This window comes from Lithobates pipiens, unplaced genomic scaffold (assembly GCF_037356315.1).
Source record: "Lithobates pipiens isolate NorthernLeopardFrog02 unplaced genomic scaffold, aLitPip1_a1.2 Scaffold_28, whole genome shotgun sequence".
NCBI classification, from domain to species: Eukaryota; Metazoa; Chordata; class Amphibia; order Anura; family Ranidae; genus Lithobates; species Lithobates pipiens.
The window spans coordinates 204,673,941-204,686,587 of record NW_027507789.1 but is presented as its reverse complement, the minus strand read 5'-3'; the positions used below and the strand labels follow the sequence as shown (position 1 = coordinate 204,686,587).

Genomic DNA, 12,647 nt, shown 5'->3' with positions numbered 1-12,647 from the left:
TGGTTTAATGGATGCCAGGGCTGGGCAAGAAGGGCTTAAAGCAGGGGTCTCAAACTAGCGGCCCTCCAGCTGTTGCAAAACTGCAAGTCCCATGAGGCATTGCAAGCCTGGCAGTTACAAGCATGAGTCCCACAGGCAGAGGCATGATGGGACTTGTAGTTTTGCAACAGCTGGAGGGCCACCAGTTTGATCGTCCGCAGGGGAAAAAGTTTACATTCATTTGAGTGTTGGGTCCACGTAAAAAAAGTAAAATTTAAGGTTTGCAATGAACATTTGTCAGCGATAACCAAATCTTACTTTGTTTTTAATCTCTTTGCAGGAACGCCAGACTCGAAGCAAACCCTAAGGACACGGCTTCACCTTTCTGAATAGAACTGATCTTAAAAGACAAAAAAAAACAAAAAAAAAGGAGTACATTTCAGAGGTGATTTAAACAATAAAAAAAAAAAAAAAAAAAACTGAAATAGACATTTTGTGGTGCAGCCTGTAGGCCTGGGACTGAAATGACGCTTTTCAGTATCTGTATCTTCTAACGCAGGCTACAACATAACCTCCACTCCTAAAATAATTTCATTTTTTTTTTGTTTATCTTTCTTTGTTTTTGGCCAGTCCGCCTGTCTTTCTTGTATCATTATACACCTGTAGATTATAAGTGTACTATTACTCTTCTTTCCCATCCCCCTCCCCAACCCAAATATCTGCTATTTGTCCTGAGGAATAAAAATAAAATTAGTTTGTCAAACTGACCCCAAATTTGAAGGCAGACTTCAAATAATCCCCGACAAGAGAAAATTTCCTTGCAGCCACTGTAGGGGTGGGTCCCGGCTCCGCCCCCCACCTCACTATATAACTAGTGTGACAACCTGTGAAATGTAATGAATAAGCCGTTTGTGCTGTGTTCCTGGGCACCTCCAGAATTTAATAATCAATGTCATTTAAACCATATCTGCTTCCGATTTGTCTGTTTTTGTTGCCGGTTTTATTTTGCAGTTTGAAGGTAACCCCCCTGCCCTCCAGCAGTTTTAAAGGTAACCCCCCTGCCCTCCAGCAGTTTTAAAGGTAACCCCTCTGCCCTCCAGCAGTTTTAAAGGTAACCCCCCTGCCCTCCAGCAGTTTTAAAGGTAACCCCCCCCAACCCAACCCCACACCCAATTTTTATTTTTATTTTTTTAAGCACATCCTTGCGCTACAAAACAGAATACATTACACAGATTGGTGAATGCAAATTATTTCTGTAACCATGTATTTGCCAGAGAGGATATAACTGCAGTTGTGCAGCACTGCTTTTGTCTTGGTACATCCTGGCAGAGGGTAATCTGTTATTTTGAAAGTGTATTAAAAATGTACATTTTCGTCAACGTGAACTGAATAGTGTCTGGAATTAAAAGGGTCCGGTGGGGAACTGAGAGTACAGTAGTTGTACAGGTCAGTTAAAGAGGTTTGGGTTAATTTACCTTTATAATATAGTTTACAGCTGCACTCAAGGGGCCCAGGTAGGTTTCAATGCTTTGTAGCTAAATTCAGCTTCTTTTAGATTACATACCTGTAGACCAAGGACATCTGTCGCAGAGCCAGAAAGTTATCATTCTGAGTGATCCATGCTGTCCTACATATTGGCTAAGATTGGTTGAGTCCATCATCACAGGACAGAGCACTTCTCCATCGTCCGCAAATCTGCACATGCATAGTGTGCACTACCTTGTCCACAAATCTGCATATAAGCAGTGCTCCCTCCCTCAACCCAAGGCTCTTGGCTCGATCTGGCTTTTAGCACTGCTTTGGCAGGAGGAGGGAGTTCGGATTTGTGGACAAGGCAATGTGCTTTGTGCATGTGCTGATTTGAGGACTAAGCAGTGTGCACTGTGCATGTGCAGATTTGTGGACAAGGGAGTGAGCACTGCGCATTTATGAACAAGGAAGTGTGCACTGTGGATTTGTGAACAAGGGAGTGCACACTGCATGTGTGGATCTGTGGACAAGGGAGTGTGCACTGTGTATGTGTGGATTTGTAGACAAGGGAGTATGCACTGTGTGGATCTGTGGACAAGGGAGTGTGCACTGTGCATGTGCAGATTTGTGGACAAGGGAGTGCACACTGCATGTGTGGATCTGTGGACATGGGAGTGTGCACTATGCATGTGCGGATTTGTGAACAAGGGAGTGCACACTGTGTGGATCTGTGGAAAAGGGAGCGTGCACTGTGCATGTGCTGGTTTGTGGACAAGGGAGCTTGTACTGTGCATATGCGGTAGAGCTGCACAATTTTGACTAAAATGAGAATCACAATTTTTTTGCTTAGAATAAAGATCACGATTCTCACGGTGTAACATATTCCACATTATACAAAAAAAATGGGCTAACTTTACTGTTTAGATTTTTTTATTTTATTTATTCATTAAAGTGTATTTTTAAAAAAATATACTGCGTTTGAAAGACCGCTGTGCAAATATGGTGTGACATAAAATATTGCAACAACCACCATTTTATTCTATAGGGTCTCTGCTAAAAAAAAAAAAAAAAAAATAGATAGATAGAGATATATATATATATATATATATATATCTCTATCTATCATGTTTGGGTGTTCCAAGTAATTTTCTAGCAGAAAATAATGATTTTTACTTGTAATTAACAAATGTCAGAAAAAGTTTGGTCTTTCAATGGGGAGTTCTTTTTTCTTTGATAAAAGAACTAAAGGATACTTTGTTTCTACTTATTCACTGTTGTGATAAAATTTGGCAGGCTGCCCCGATTTTTATTTTTTCTCTCTTTCCCAGCTGTGAGAACTCTTCACTTGTTAGAAAGAATCATGACATGCTGTTTTTAAGATCGGGAAGAGAAAAAGATTGTGATTTTTTGATTCTTTTTTTTTTTTAACAAGAAATAGCGATTTTGATTCTTAACGATTAATCGTGCCGCTCTAATATGCGGATTTATGAACAAGGCAGTGCGCGCTGTGCAGGTTTATGGACAAGGGAGCGTGTGCTGTACAGTGCAGATTTGTGGCTAAGGGAGTATGTACTGTGCAGATGTAGATTTGTGAACAAGGGAGCGTGCGCTGTGCATGTGCGGATTTCTGAACAAGGGAGCGTGCGCTGTGCATGTGCGGATTTGTGAACAAGGGAGTGTGCGCTGTGCATGTTTGGATTTGTGAACAAGGGAGCGTGTGCTGTGCATGTTTGGATTTGTGAACAAGGGAGCGTGTGCTGTGCATGTGCGGGTTTGTGAACAAGGGAGCGTGCACTGTGCATGTGCGGGTTTGTGGACAAGGGAGCGTGTGCTGTGCATGTGCGGGTTTGTGAACAAGGGAGCGTGCACTGTGCATGTGCGGATTTGTGAACAAGGGAGCGTGCGCTGTGCATGTTTGGATTTGTGAACAAGGGAGCATGCGCTGTGCATGTGCGGATTTGTGAACAAGGGAGCGTGCGCTGTGCATGTTTGGATTTGTGAACAAGGGAGCGTGCGCTGTGCATGTTTGGATTTGTGAACAAGGGAGCGTGCGCTGTGCATGTTTGGATTTGTGAACAAGGGAGCGTGCGCTGTGCATGTGCGGATTTGTGAACAAGGGAGCGTGCGCTGTGCATGTTTGGATTTGTGAACAAGGGAGCGTGTGCTGTGCATGTGCGGGTTTGTGAACAAGGGAGCGTGCGCTGTGCATGCTTGGATTTGTGAACAAGGGAGCGTGTGCTGTGCATGTGCGGGTTTGTGAACAAGGGAGCATGCACTGTGCATGTTTGGATTTGGGAACAAGGGAGCGTGCGCTGTGCATGTGCGGGTTTGTGGACAAGGGAGTGTGCAATATACAGTGCTAATTTGTGGACAAGGGAGTGTGCGATATACAGTGCTGATTTGTGGACAAGGGAGTGTGCGATATACTGTGCTGATTTGTGGACAAGGACACATGCAGTGCATGTGCGGATATGTGGACAAGAGTTTTCTTTTCTCTGGGGTCGCGCTCCGCTATCCATCCTAGCTGATATGCAGGACAGCACAGATCGCTAAGTGTTTGGGCAGACTTTGCGGAATCCATGCGTGACCTTCAGGTATCCAATTTAAAAGCCTCTCCGTTTATCTACAATACACAATGTTTTAAAAAAAACTATTGGGGCCCCTTTAGCTGCACTGTAAATGTTTCTTATAAAGATAAACCAACACTTTTAAGAATTTTTTTTCCGTCAAGCTAAATATGTGACAGGTGCAGTTTCCACCTAAGAAAAAAAATGCATCTTGTGATCTTCCCATCAGAAGATTCTTTGGGCAAAATTGTCCACTCACAAGCCATACTTCAGCCTACAAGGAGTCTGGTATACAAAGTCAACTGCAGACTCAGGCTTTGGGTTTAGTTTACTTACCCCAGAATTCTGGGTGTTCCCTGCCATTTCGGGGGGGGGGGGGGGGGTGCTCAGCAGGGCCCCCTCATTTTTATTTAAATACAAAAGTCACTTTGGGTCCCCAAACCGGTGTGGCTCTCTGGCCTCTGCCAAAAGCCAGAAATATCTGTTTTCGGTGAACTGACCTTTTTAATAAGATGGGGAATAATGAGATGCAGATACCGGTAGCAACCAGCGAGACGCTATCCAGTTGCTAACTGTTACTGCAATTCAATTTATTAAAGACCACATTTTTATGATGGGGTTTCCTTTTAAAGTGGTCTTTGTTTGAAGCCCACTAGAAAGCATAATTCTGAGGAAATGGCTAAATACACAGCCGTAATTCTGTTCAGCCACTTGAGTGATTCGCACACCCGGGCCAAGCAGCACTCCTAGGATGATCAAACTGCTACTTCCTTGGTCACCCCTTTTGCTCGCTGAGCACCAGCAATGATGCTGGTTCATTGTCCAGTGAGCAAGGTGGAGGAGACGAAACCACTAACCTGGAAATAGTGATGCCACCTTGTTGTGGCAGGGTTGTTTAAATCGCAATGCTGGATGAACAGAACTGCATATGTTTTTTTGGCAGACAAAGCAGTAAGTGTTTATGGATTTATGCTGTGTATTTCCAATCTCCTCATTCATAAATGTGCAACAGTGACGTCACACGCTGGGCCTCATGATCAAATTGTCTGAAATAAGAACTTTGTGTGCTGCGCCTCAACCATGGCAAATCATTTCTAGTCTTGTATCAGACTAAGTCATCGGCTGCAGCCTGTGTCCCACCATTGGGTCCATGACACTTGCTTTGACAATGTAGATTTCCTTGACTCTGTTGGTTCCAGTACCATTGTGTTTCCTGGAAGCTCTGTGACCTACGATGGGCTTGGCTGTGCATTGAAGACCTTGCTTTCTAATCTTAGAAGTAACTGACCTACATTTAAATACACCTATTTAATTCTATATTGTGGTGTATCTTCGCAGCTTGTTCTTCTAGATCAGGGGTCTCCAAATGTTTCAAACAAAGGGCCTTCAGACTTTAGGGGGGGCCGAATTGTGGCCAGTGGGGATGGAAAATGGCCTAGCATTAGTGAGAATAAACATGGCCTCAGGTTTGGTGGTCAGTAGAAGGAGGAGTAGTGCTATATCATTGGCATTAGTGGGAAGATTAGTATCCCATCATTGGTATCGGTGAAAGAAACGTGCCCCATTGTTGGTGTCAGTTGGAGAAATAGTGCCCCATCGTTGGTGGCAGTGGGAAGACTAGTGCCCCATCGTTGGTGGCAGTGGGAAGACTAGTGCCCCATCGTTGGTGTCAGTGGGAGGAATAGTACCCCATCATTGGTGTCAGTGGGAGGAATAGTGTTCTAATCGGTGGAAGAAGCAGGGCCCCACTGTTAGTGTCAGTGGGATGTGCAGTACCCTAAGGGTACTGCACAACGAATAAAGACCTCTGTTCTAGACGAGTGCAGTTTTGATCAGATTAAAATGTAACCAAAGTACGCTGCGCGTGACAATGTCTCTCCTCCATATTCAGACCAAATTAGCCTCAAGCTTTCGGGAGGATCAGAGGTCTTATCTGGAGTAGACAGAGATGAGGACTTTCCTCCACAATGCCATAGAGGACCAGGAGCTGAATTGTGATAGAAACCTTAGATTTAGGGAATTCCTTTTTATCAGAGTAAGCTAGTTTGCCCACTTTAATGTCTGGTCCACCAAGTCCTAGCTTAAAGAACGCGTTTTACTTTATAACTAAAACCCAGGCCATCCTCCCTTGGCACCTAATTTGATCTAACCCAGACCCCTCTCCCTAGCAGTGGTGAACTTCTCCAGAGTTTACATCCTCAGGCCTGAAATCTTTTCTAACACTGGTCATGTCTGCACTGTTTCTCCCTGTAGACTTGAATGGGGTCATAGCTCTAGAATCCATAGCAGCTATTCTCAACCAGGGTTCTGTGGAATCCTAAGGTTCCTGCAGAGGTTCCTAGGGGTTCCTTGGGCTTTGGCTATTTGACCCTCCTTGGCATGATCTTTTTAGCTCACTGTAAATGTGGCATTTTGATCACTACTGTTAAAGGGGCCCCCTTCTTAAGTGCTTGAACAATGATTTGTGATGCAGTTAGGATTTAATGGCATATGAAGCCAACATGTATGCATCCAACTGGACCTATAGTCTTAGATCCAGCCCTTTCTGCTCTGCTTATAGTAAACCCAGAAGCAACTTTGAAAAGCAGAGCTCCTAAAATGCAAGAAAAGACACTTGTGTTGAAGAGAACCAAAGAAACTGGCCTCGATTTAGTGTGATTTTATCCATATCAATGTGAAGCATAGAAAAATAAGCCTTCATCGTTCTGTTCTAGAAGCCTCCTTCCCTACAGCCCAAAATAGGACACCTAACAGTAGTCAATATAATCTTGTATGCTCAGCCTTATTCAAATATTAACACAGCTATGTCAACAGTTGATCAATAGCGATACGAGGGCTAAATTACTTGCCTTTCCTGTAGAAAATGTTGTTCCAGGTTGCCTCCTGTACTGTCCACATGACCAAGAGTAGCTTTTGCAAATACCTATTTTGATGTAGGGAATAATTTCCAACCAGTTGATCCTTTTCGCATTACCTCCCAACATGTTGCGATAGAAACAAGGGACACCTATTAGCAAAAGTATTTCGCATAGGACACTCCCCCTGCCACGCCCCCTTAAAGGACAATTCTACAAAAAATTATTAGTTAAACCCACAAGTGTTTTTTTTTTTTACCACTACTATTCCTTTATATTGGCTTTTGCAATTTAAAAAAACTGAAAATGATAAATTGAATGAAAGGTTTAGCACTGGGAAACACTTTTTGAGAGATAAAAAGTGCATTTTATATACAACTAAATAGATTGGACCCAAATGAGGAGGAAAGAGGGAGTTTGTTCCAAATCAGGGACAGTCCCTCAAAATCGGGGACAGTTGGGAGCTATGCTTTTCATAGTCCTTGAAGTCAGGTTGAACTTATTCAGCATTATTGTAGATTAAAGTCTGGAGCTTAGTATGTACCTTGAGCCTTGACCCTCATTAGGAGCCTCTAAATCAGCATAGATCTTCTTTACAGAGCCCCTTTAAATCCCAGTGTTTGGATGCTTGTATTTTTTTTATACAGTAGCCATCAGAAAGGATATTGGTTACCCAGGCAAAAAAGTTCCTGCAAAAGCATAAATGCCAACAAAAGTTTGTGTTCCACCATTGCAACTCGTAATACTTCAGCAGTCCCTTTCCTGCCCACGATAGAAGAGTTGATATAGGCCAGCCACACTCAACCTGTGGCCCTCCAGCTGTTGCAAAACTAGAAGTCCCATGAGGCATTGCAAGGCAAATCGTTACAAGCATGACTCCCACAGGCAGAGGCATTATAGGACTTGTAGTCCTGCAATAGCTGGAGGGCCACAGATTGAGCACCCATGATGTAGGCAAAAGGCTCCCCTCTGTAATTTCTTGATAACAGCGAAGGATACAAACTGCTTCTTTACACCACTAATTCTTATATGAAAGCAGCACGAGTTAATACAGCTGTACTTGGCTTAGGTAGCTGGGTCTGCACTGTCAAACAGCCAATCGCCTGAGCAGGATTCTGTCACATGACACAACACCGTCTTGAAATGAAACCCGTTTGTTGTTTTGATGATTGAGGGGAGGGGTAGCCTTCATTTTTTTTTTTTTGTGTCCCAGCCACATCCTGTCCTCAATTTTATACATCATAGCCTCATGATATGTGTACGTCTTGCATGTTCCCCCCACTACATACCTGTGCGTGTTTTGGTTACCGGTCTAGAATAGCCGGCGCTTGGCTGCATCGACCGCAATCAAATGAACCATTCTTCCCCCTTGCTGCAGCATTTTCAGGGTCTATACTAACAACGTGTCTTTCTGAATCAAAGTTTCTCTCTTCCTGATATTAAAACATCAGAAAAAAAAAAATATGTGTCTGTCTGTGTTTAAAAGGGGACTTTGTAGATCTGAACTTAAAGCTGTTGCACTCTCTCACCACCAGAGAGCGCTGCTAGACTACAGGTAAGCCTGCCACGGTAGGGTACTCCTTGTTCAGATATTACTGAGCCAGACTGCTTCTTTCGAAATCCATTGTGGTACAAAATGTATGCATAACAATAAAAGATCTACAGGGTCGTAAGATCTCTGGATTGAGGTGAAGGGTGTGATGGGGGTGCTCTGCTGTTACATCGGTGCATCTGATCCAGATATCTTAAACATCAAAGTTTTCATTAATTAACATTTCTCCCTGGGGACTCAAAGTGCTTTATATGCTGTTGGGGCAGATGGTGAGGCAGCCATTTATCCCTAAATGCATCCAACCTCTGTGCTGAAATGGCCGCTCACTGGCTGAAAAGCTTCTACAAGAGGACTGAAATAAGTTTAGGATAGAGAGGAAGTTTCCTTGTGACAGTTGATGGGTATTTCTGTAACGCTGCAGGACAGCATCTGTGTGCGTACGAAGATTAAACGTATCTTCGAGGCTTGCATGGGCCTCCAAAAAGTTGGGTGCCATCTGTACTTTTTGAGGTCTTTGTCAATAGTTTTGTTCCTTCAAATCGGCTTTGTATTCCCATAAATCTATAGAAATGCAGGACAGCATATCATCTGTGAGCATAAGAAGGGTAAACGCACACGTTTGAGGCCAACAAGTTCTTATCCGGGGTCCCTCTGATTCCATAGGCCTTCAAAAAGTTGGGTGCCAACTGTACTTTTTGGGGTTGTCGATAGGCTTTTGTTCCTTCAAATCGGCCTTGCATGCCCCTAAGTCTAGAAATGCAAAGCCCACTTTTAGCAGGCCAAATGGTTCTGTAGATGAATTCTGAATCTCATAAGCTTTTCCAACTACAAAATGGATGCCATCTGTACAAGCCCAAAGCCTGTTGGCACAGGCCCCAATACACATTGGCAACCAGGCTCCTAGGACTTGTCCGTCCCTGTGAAAGGGTAATCCTAAAAGGGTACATATGATGTCTAAGAATTGTTTTAAAAAAAAAAAAAAGCAAAAATTTGATGTGTATTTTTAGTGGTTCATCCATAGCTAGGCCCCCAGTGGCCAGGTTTAAAGTGGAACTTCACCCAAAATGGAAATTCCATTCTTTCTCCTCCTCCCCATCTCTACCATACGAGTGGAAGTTGGCACCCTGCCCATAACATTCTGGGGCTCCCACAAGTCCCAGGAGGCTGCAGGGCCATTCACAGGGTGCAGCACGGCTTGCCAATGCACAGTGAGAAGCTACCTGTGGAGCCACAAAGGGGGCCCAAAGAACTGGCCATGGTGAGGACAGCGCTGGATCCCTAAACAGGTGAGTGTCTATTAAAAGTCAACAGCTACAGTTTTTTTAGCTGCTAACTTTCAATTTTTTGGAACCTGGCTGAAGCACCTCTTTAAATTCTGCTTTTAATGTTGTTTACTGCTAGAACAGTAGAGCTCAAGTTAAACGCTTGTTCAAGCAGTTTTCTGGACCTGGTCTTGTATATCTGTGATGATTTTGTTTTTCCCTGTTACAACCTGTGAGAATATTGTTACTATGGACAATCCACCTTTTTCTTTTATTCACTTGAAAGTTGAGAAACTTTTTCCTTAGTTTGCTGGAAACTAGGAATCCAATTTGGGTAAAGCTTTCTTAGATGTTGTGTTCAGACTTCCCACATCCAGTTTATTCTCTTGCTACTAGCCAAGTTAAACCTAATGAAAAAGTTTTAAGTCATCACTTGAAAGCTGCCATTTCGTTGCATAGTAGACTAAAACAGATGATGGAGGTGGTTAATTTTGATCATTTTAATTGACTACGTTGATGTGGAGGGATAATCTGCCTCTGTTTTCAGAAGACATTTGGCATGAGGCAGATGAAAGAAAGTTGGGTTTGAATCCTGTCCCAAGTATAAAGCTTGTGTAAAGCTAGCCATAGACAGACTAAAGCCTACCATGTGCAAACTGATCCATGGTGCTACAAACCACGGCTGTTTCTTGCCTGAGCATTGTTCCTATCGTCAGCCTGGGCAGTTGAGCTTATTGTCCATCCCACTGTCTTAATGGTGGTTCCCATACTTTAGCTTGGTGACCAAAATGTTTTTTTTTGGCAAGTTTCGGTACTTTTAAGGCATAAGTCAGTTGATAAACTTTATCAATGTTCATAATTAGTATGGTAATTGTAAACTTTTTTTTCATTTTGGGTATGTGCAGACCCTTTGCCTCTACTCAGTTTGACACCATCTTATAGATTTGCCCTCACACCATTTTGCTTTTAGTCTTAAGTTGGTATTTAGCAGGTGAGGAAACCTTCAGAGATGCTGAGCGTGGTCCTCCTCCAAACTCATCTCTACCAGAACTTCAAACTTACTCCAGTGAGCTGTGGGCTGGGTCCTACCTGCCCTGCAGCTCACCTAGACAGAGACTGGCCTTGGGGTGGGATTGACGTGGCCTGCAACTCATTGGCCATGTTCTAGTGGAGATGAGTTTAGAGGACACCCAAACTCACACCTAGTTTGTGACTAATCCTATGAAAGCTGGAGAACCTCAAGTTTAAAATCTGAGTGACTTTAGGTGCAATTGTCAGCCATTAAGTAAATGGTATAATGTCCAGAGCAGCCCCCTCGATCATGTGTATTCACCGGCGTACTTTTGCTTCTTAAACAGGGCTGGTTCTTTGGGGAAGTTTGACATTTTGATTGTGGACATGATCAACCAGTAGCCATAAATGATACCCATGTGACTTGCATTAAAGTCTAAAGCCATGTTTTGGATGGAGTGGGAGAAGGATTAGAAAACTTGTCAAAATTATATTGTTTATTCCATTCTGGGATATTTGGCCCTTTGGTAGCCACCAAGACCAAAAAGTGGTGGGAACATCCACCTTTAAGTTGGCAGAATAGAGGGAAAATCCTCCTACGGGGGACATCTTTTCAGAGACAATTTCCTCACCTGTTGTGTCTACAGGCCAGGAAGTGTAGTTAAATCTTCATAATATCTAACAAGTTTAATAATTTCCTACTCTATCCAAAACTTTTGTCGGTATTGTGGAACGCCAACCAATATTTTTAGGTTTAAAGTTGGGTAAGAGGTCCATATTTTTTGTTAATGTTTCACTTCATGGAAGAAGGGAAACTCTTCCCACTTGAGGACCCAATAATACCCTGAGAGGCTTCAACATTTCCCACTGAGACAAATTTCCCCTTCCTTTCTGTAATGGAAGCACGACTGGAAGGTTGGTCAACTGTCTGTAAACTGGCTGAGGTTTTAACACTTTCCTACTCTATACTAAATGTTGTTGGTGTTCCACTTTATTTGATGCTGAGATGAACATTCATTGTTACAATCCTTAAGCGACTTTCTATTTTAAAAAGCTGAAAAGAAAACGTTAATAATCATCCCACTGCCTGCGCCGCCAGATCTCAGTCTAAACAATCTTCAGCATCCAGCATAATTGAAGTTGCTTCCTTCCAGCGACGGTTGGAAAGCACAGCGCATCACGGGGGACATGTTGGCAGCAGGACACAGATTCATGTTTTCTTTAAAAGGAGAACTTGTTAGGTTTTTATAAAATAGCGACCACCATGGTGGGAACAATGGTTGTGTGTATTTTTACAGGAGTTATGGCTCTTTGGGATTTATCAAAATGTATTGTTTAGGTAGAAGCAGAACATTGGTCTGGTAAACAAAACGTGCCGTCATTTCGGCAAGATCCCTTTTTTTTTTTTTTTTCCTTCTGTGTAGTCCACATCAAACCCTTTATCTCATAACTACAGTGTCTGCTATTCATCATGTAGCTCACTTCATCAGGGGTCTTTTGATGTATCCTAGATGTTTTTTTGTTATATGCAGTCCCTGCATGCATGGAGGAGCCCTGAGGGACAGCAGCCCCCACCCCCCAGGTTCCCCCTCTGTCAAATGTGGGAGGGGTTCATTTGACTGAATGTAGCCAATAAGCATCTTTGTTTCCTTGCCTATGGTTTCTCATCTTGCGTTTTGCAGCAGCCCCACACACTGGCCACTATGCTCTCTGCTTGTCTAGACTAATAAAGATTCAATAATGTCATGAAATCTGACTAATGGTTTTTATTGGAGGGAATTTGAGTGATGTCCGTTCTACTGTAGGGATTGGTTTACCAGTTTCAGTGCCCCTATAATGTCCAAATACTGCATGCCAGTGTAGACCAAGAAAGGTGCATGCTCCAGGGTGAGCACTGACACAAGGGTTAGGATGATGGTCCCGGATATTGTACCTTTATAAACCAGCTCCA

General features: G+C 43.1%; 1 protein-coding gene across 2 annotated transcripts in view; it reads left to right on the top strand.

The window, feature by feature from the left end:
* YTHDF1 (YTH N6-methyladenosine RNA binding protein F1) overlaps positions 1-943 on the top strand; it is a 54,664-nt gene extending 53,721 nt beyond the window's left edge. For both annotated transcript variants that reach the window (XM_077460336.1, XM_077460335.1), the window contains exon 6: positions 320-943. The gene's annotated coding sequence lies outside the window, so the exon portion shown is untranslated. The remainder of the gene's footprint in view (positions 1-319) is intronic.
* The last annotated feature ends 11,704 nt before the right edge of the window (positions 944-12,647 follow it).